We start from the raw sequence: 7,434 nt of genomic DNA on the forward strand, positions 1-7,434 counted from the left end.
TCTATTTATTTCCTTTTTTATTTGATAATTTTATTAATTCAGTCATATATACACGTACCTACATAATTTGTTTGCATATCATTTGCTATTTATTTATTTATTTATCTATTTATTTTTTTTATCCAAAATTCATTTTTTTTTTTTATTTTCTCGATTTTATTTATTTATTTATTTATCACAATAAGTGCATTTTCAAGGAGAATGTGCGTGTGTATTTAAGATAAAATTTTCTAGTATACGTACAAAAGCAGAGAAACAAATTATATTCACTCAAATAAAGAAAATATTTCAACTAAAATTGAATCAGGTGTGGCCCGTATTTTACCATTAATCATTCTCCAATCTGTAAGATTTATTCTAAATTTTATTTTTGCCGTGATGTAAAAATTGTGAAAAAATATAAATCATGGGGAGATCATTTTCCCCCGTTATAATCCATATGAAAAAAAAATTGTTTCGTTGCGTGATCAGCGTGTAGCATGAACAAAGGAAAACTTATCAAATATTGTTCCTTTAAATACCACACAGCTATTAAACTGTTATTAAGTTCACCATCTGTTTTAAAACAGCGGCAAAAACAATTAATTTCAATGGTTTTTTGTGTGCATTGAAGTAGTTTGTCTTGTTATAATGTGGATACCTGTAATCACACCGTATAAACTGACTATCAAAGAAACGTTATCAGGCCAGAATAATTATATCTATAATATTGGGTTCTTGTCTCTTGTCCAAAAATATCGAAAACGCACCCGCTCACTACCACCCATAAGGGCATTTAGAATGATTTGTATCATAACTTCAATCTGGATCTTGCATAAACAATGAAAATTGCGAAAATCCATACTCACGGATTTTTGGTGAATCACACAGTAACAACAGACCATGTGTTCTGTTCAAATGTTACGTAATCATGTTCCTTTTCTCCTCGTAAACATAGGAATAATAAAAGCGTAGCATAGGAATGAATCAGTAAGTAAGAACAAGAGCACAAAATCGGAATAATATACTACTAATAATAAGAGCATAGCAAAAGAATGATAAGAGCATAAGAATGGCTATGCGCAATGCTGTATTTTATCAAAATGTATTTGTTGGTTGTATTGTACATAGATGAGGCAGAAATGAATAAAATAGATAATATTTTTATAGTAAGAATAAGAACATAATATAAGAAGAATATGAGCATAACATAGGAATGATAAGCGCTTTGATTCCCAGCTTTGAAGGCTTCAAGCTCACTTCAATTAAAAATTTTGTAAAACTAAAATTTTCATTTTAAGTAATGTTAAAATAAGTATTGATTAAAGCATTCCGGAATGATGAATGATATTTCTTAAGTATTTGACAAAAAAAATCAAATAGGAAGTGTCTAAAATTACATTTCGGCTATTTCTCTTTTCCATTTTAATTCGATTACTTTTAGTCTCTAATTATTGCGTTGATCTGGTTATAGCTAAAATCAGAAATACAAGATGGCGGCTACAATGTTTTAGTCTGGAAATCAAGAAATTTATTTTTCTGGCCTTAAATTTGAAATGCTTGTAATCATACCATACGGCCATATATCATGGTTCTGGATCTTTGGTCTGAATCATTAAAGTTTGTTAAATGAGCCGAGAAAAGATCATAATTATTTCTGATTGTATGCGATTTTTTTTCTCTTTCTAATCTCGATTGTTTAAGAACCTGCAGGCGCGTATAATTAGTCATAAGTTAAAATATCACGGCAATAAATGCGTTCTTGATTCCTGTTCCATTTTGTGGAGTTGTGCACTGATTGCTTTTAATAAACGTAGCCAGTAAATATGAAAAACAGAAATATATTTTCTTTTTGGCTTGTTTTCCGCCAGATTTTCAAGCATGTGCATCCAATTCGCATGTCCTTATTTTTGGTTCTTCTGCCTGTCTCACATGTTCTCCTTGAAATTGAAGCAGAGCGCCTTTGTTTTGATGTCCGCGCCATTATTAATTTAAAGCTTTTTATGGCGGTGTTTAGGGTGCTCTTTGCTTCCGGGAAATCTACCCTTACCTTTGCTTTATTAATTTTGACTCAGAAAACAAGTTTATAAGGGCTACCCCTCAAAATGGTTGCAACGGAGCTTTGTCCGACCTATGGCTATTTTTTACGAAAAATGGCACTTGCTTTTTGGAAGACATACGCTCCATCTACTTAAACAGACGCATCGTAACAGCTCGGAAAATCTGCAATCACTATTTAAAGTACATATCAGGCCGCATGGAAAATTTGCAACCACTATTTAAAGTACATATCAGGCCGCTCGGAAAATTTGCACCCCCCCCCCCCCGCCCCAGCACACACACACGCGAATTCAACTCCTTGAATCATTATGCAACAAGACAAATTTACATAATTTACATTTTCATTAAACAGTGAATCGTCGATCACTAGGGAGCCATGGGAGACCTCTGGTATGCAACGCTTGCACAAAATGTTTACGTCTGACTAAGTCCAATATGAGATATGAGTCTGACTAAGTCCAATACGAGATATGAGTCTGACTAAGTCCAATGTGAGATATGAGTCTGACTAAGTCCAATATGAGATATGAGTCTGACATAGTCCAATATGAGATATGAGTCTGACATAGTCCAATACGAGATATGAGTCTGACTAAGTCCAATACGAGATATGAGTCTGACTAAGTCCAATACGAGATATGAGTCTGACTAAGTCCAATATGAGATATGAGTCTGACATAGTCCAATACGAGATATGAGTTTGACTAAGTCCAATACGAGATATGAGTCTGACTAAGTCCAATACGAGATATGAGTCTGACTAAGTCCAATATGAGATATGAGTCTGACATAGTCCAATATGAGATATGAGTCTAACATAGTCCAATATGAGATATGAGTCTGCCTAAGTCCAATATGAGATATGAGTCTGACTAAGTCCAATATGAGATATGAGTCTGACATAGTCCAATATGAGTTAACATAACTCTGATATCTGTCTGGCAATGTCAAATATCACTATGATGAAGTCAACCATTTATCTTACAAAGTCAAATATGAGTTTGACGAAGAATTAGATAAATTTGACAAGTCCAAACTTAATCTCACAAAGTCCAAAATGAGTCTGACTAAGTCTAATAATCAAAATTTCAATAGCATACCCTTAACTTATTTTCTAGCATAAACTGATGTTCTTGTCACTTTTCGGGTGTTTAAACAAGGGAGAAAACGTATGTTAACAGAGAGGTTCTCGCACTCACGTGCTGTTAAAACACCTTTTTATATATGCGCGTTCCGTTGCAAAGCGTAAACGCATTACGGTCCCAAAACGGATACTTCAAAAGGAAATGACGTCGACGTGAAATAACAGTGCAGACGTTCTCGTGTGTTTCATGGAAATTTAAGGACGTTGAGGGATAATTTATTCGTTTATTATTTTTTTACGCTTTTTTATGCTAGAATAGCGTTAACGCATGTTCATTTTGTGTTGTAACATTTTCAGAATCCCTCAGGAAACGTTGGTACCCTCGCCCAACCGGGCTCGAGCACCAACCAATCCCTCGGGATTTTGCAGATATATTAACACGAAAAAAAAGCATGCGTTATCCCTACATTCACTGTCTCTGATAACCACTATAAAGAATTGTGAGAAACATCAAATGAATTCTTCAGAGTCGATAGATCTGTATCGAACTAATATTGAGAAAGTTCAAACAGAATCTGATAGTGTATCTGTCCTAAGGCTGGTTTCCTTTGAATTTTCTAAACACGTTTCAAGCATGTTTTAAAATCTTTTTGAAGTTGAGAGTTGCACTTTAAAGAGTGATAATCTGATTTTGGTCAAGTAATAGATGGTTCGAAACTTTAAAATCTGATGAGGTATTTTTAAAATTTTAGTGTATAGAAAATTTGATAAACATACTTTGCCTAAGGAATGATACGAATATAAGAACTAGTGTATCATAAATTTTGTTAAAAATTTGTATAAACATCTATATATTTAGTTGAAATTCATTAGAAATTCAAGTTTGTGAAATTATTACTACATGTACTTCTCTTTGCCTATCTTGATTGCCCCTTAATGCCAAAGCTACAAACAGTTTTAAAACTTCGTTTTTGGTTCATAGTGTCGAAATATCTGTATATCTATCAAATGCGAGTGAACGCGGTTGTGCGAAAACCAACGTTAACACTTTGTTTCACCTCAAAATGGTAGCAACATATTTTGGTAGTCGCTGCCAAAATTCGGCTGAGTTTTGGTAGCGGCAAAATGCGTTGCAAGGGTACATATGATGTGTTAAGGATCATGGAATACACGTGTTTTGGTAGTTTTTTCTACATCAGGGGCTTTGCTCATTTTTGCATTACGTACAAAAGAGAGAGATAAAAGGAAGGAATTTCTGCTATAAAAATGGTGGGAGAGGAGGTTCCCCTCCCGAGATATAGTTTTCGTATAAAAACGAAAATGTAGATCCCTGAGCGTGTGAAGGGGCCTCAAACGACGCTTCCTATGAAATAACATTGTATTGTTTGTTGTTTTGATGTGCTAGTGATGTCGGAGGGATAGTCCACGGAGATCTTTTAAAGTACGAAAATGTTGAATTCTGTAAAACGAAGTATAAATGTGAGGATGACACGTGGGTCCTCCACCTAGATATTTTTTAACATCCCACATGAACATAAATTGTGAATTCTGTGCGTGCTTTAGTGGTCTTAGATAATTATTTCTGGCAAAAAAAAATATTTTTTCTCTTTAAATATAATCTTTGAAACACAACGTACAAGAACTGTAAAATGTAGATGTGAGCTTACTCGAATAATTTTCCAAAACGTTAGATTTAGATTTTTATGTTGGCGTATAAATGCGAGTCAGTGGTGTTTTGGGGTCCTCCCCGGACAACGCATGGAAATGATAGGTTCGTTCTGTGTGTTTCGGTGGGATATATCATTTACTCAGAAATGAAGCTTCCTCCGCAATAAGTTATAAAATGTCATGCATCTTATTATTTATCAACATATAAAAATGCGAATGATTTTCTCTAAATATTTATTGCTGTTTTTGGCTTTTTTCTTCTTGTGTATACGACGTATTATGACAACACCTGTGGAGGGCGGGTGGCTGGCGGGCAGCTCCAAAGTTGTTCGCTATCTAATTTGAGCAATGTTCACCAAACTTGAGAATGTTAACAACTCGGGCAAGTTCGATGATCAACCGGATCGTCCCAGTAGTTCTGGAGGTACACCCCTTTCAAGGTCAATAGGTCATGGTCGGATGAGCGACTAAGTTCCTTCATGACTCGCTTTGAAATAATATTGTCTATTCTTCACAAAATATTCCTTTTGTAAATCATGAGATTATTATTTAAAATACCGTTTTGCGTTGGATGTGTACATATCCAACGCATTTTGGTACTACATTTTTGTAAACAAGCAAATTGCGTTGAGAATAACGCATTCTGGTAGTGACCACCAAAACTGGGCCGAATTTTGGTAGTTACTACCAAAATGCGTTGCTACCATTTCGAGGTGCAACGGGTGTTACGACCAGTACAGATTCAGATCAGCCTGAACTGGTTCCACACTGGCATACAACTGCTGAATTTGATAAACAATGAATGTGTGGATAAATGAACAGTAATGTTTTTGGGATAAACGCATAGTATAGTGGCCCTTGCTGATCACAAAGCCCAAATTGTGCTTTTCACACAGCGGAGATCAAATGCAACACTAGATAACATAGATGCTCCAAAAGAGCAACGTGGAGAGGGAGATGGGTGGAGCGGTCATGAAAAAGACTCTTTTAAACGTTTTTTTTCTTTTAGTTCTGACGGCCCCCTAAAAGGAGACAAGTTGAAACATTTGAACACATTTGATAGTGGACCATACCAGGAAGCTATACTGACCAAGTTTGGTACAATTTTGACCAGTAGTTTAAGAGATGTCATCTGAAAAAAAAACTTTTGATGGGCAGACAGATGACCGACGGACTGACAGATTCCAACATACAGACGACGAGCGTTCACCTAGAGCACTTTATGCGATATTAAATGAGCTATTAAAATTTGAATGTTGGTTTTACATTCTCGAGTTTTCCCTTTAGCACAAAGTAACTATTTACAACTGTATCCACCAATAAAAAAAATGATTCTGAAACATTATATCACTGCTTACGGGAGCCCTGGTGAAACAACTAATGATTTTGAATTATCCCCTTTTAATAGCGAACAAATGCTAAATACGGCCGACTCTCGGCTATTCCGGTTACGGAACCACTTTAAACGGGTAACAGAGTACTCAATCGAAAAAATCGGTGAGTACTCGAGCACCAAAATTGGTACTCGTTGACATCCCTACCAAAAACAGTGGGGTATAAGTCAAGAATTTCAAAATGTTGCTGTATAGTTACAACAAATCAGTGAATTTATATCTCCCACTGAACAGGCTGTTTTGTAAATGAGGGGAATATATTTTTCAAAAATCTTTAATTTCCACACAAGTTATAAATGTGCCACGGCATGTTAGTTCCCGTTTTCCACCAAAAATCAGAGGTAAAACTCTGCCATATAGTGGTCTATATACTTGTGTAAATTTAACAATTTAAAGGATAATAAATATGGTAAATGAAGTGATCCTGCCAAATGTTGCGCGTACATCACCGCCCATTATTCATTAACTGGTTATCTTGATACAGTAAAAATCCCCTTTTTACCAATTTTAAAGGAACAAGAGCTGTCACTATTAGTGACAAATGCCCCCGATGCGTGCCCGAGAATGCTACAGTTGTCTGCGCAAAATAAAAATCACACATTTTGTGACCTTGACCTGAGAGACCCGGGTCATAAGCGCACACACCTTCTCAATATGGTCAACATTCGTGTCAAATTATTTCAAATCTCTTGATAAATGGCAGAGTAATGGACCGGACAAGAAACACCTTTGACTTCTAAATGTGACCTTGACCTTGGAGCTACTGGGCCTTGCGCATGACACGTCATGTCAATATAGGGAACACTTATGCCAAGTAATTTTAAAATCCCTTCATCGATGGCATAGTTATTGACTGGACAAGAAACAGACCATATTAACCTTTGACCTCAGTGTGACCTTGCCCTTAGAGCTAGGGGTCTAGATCTTACGCATGACACGTCATCTCATTTGGTGAACATTTATGCCAAGTAATTGCAAAATCCCTTCATGCATGGCAGAGTTATGAACCGGACACGAAACAGACCCTGTTAACCTTTGGCTTCTAAGTGTGAGCTTGAGGTCTGGGTCGCTGGGTCTTGTGTATGACACGTCGTCTCATTATGTTAAACATTTAGGCCAACTTATTTCAAAATATTTTTTTCTGACCAAAGTCAAAATTCACCATAATTAATTTTTTGGCAAACAGAATTATGGACATTTTTGTTGTAAGAAAATTAGAATTTCTTGGTTTAAACTTTGTTCAGAACT

Source organism: Mercenaria mercenaria, chromosome 8, assembly GCF_021730395.1.
Source record: "Mercenaria mercenaria strain notata chromosome 8, MADL_Memer_1, whole genome shotgun sequence".
NCBI classification, from domain to species: Eukaryota; Metazoa; Mollusca; class Bivalvia; order Venerida; family Veneridae; genus Mercenaria; species Mercenaria mercenaria.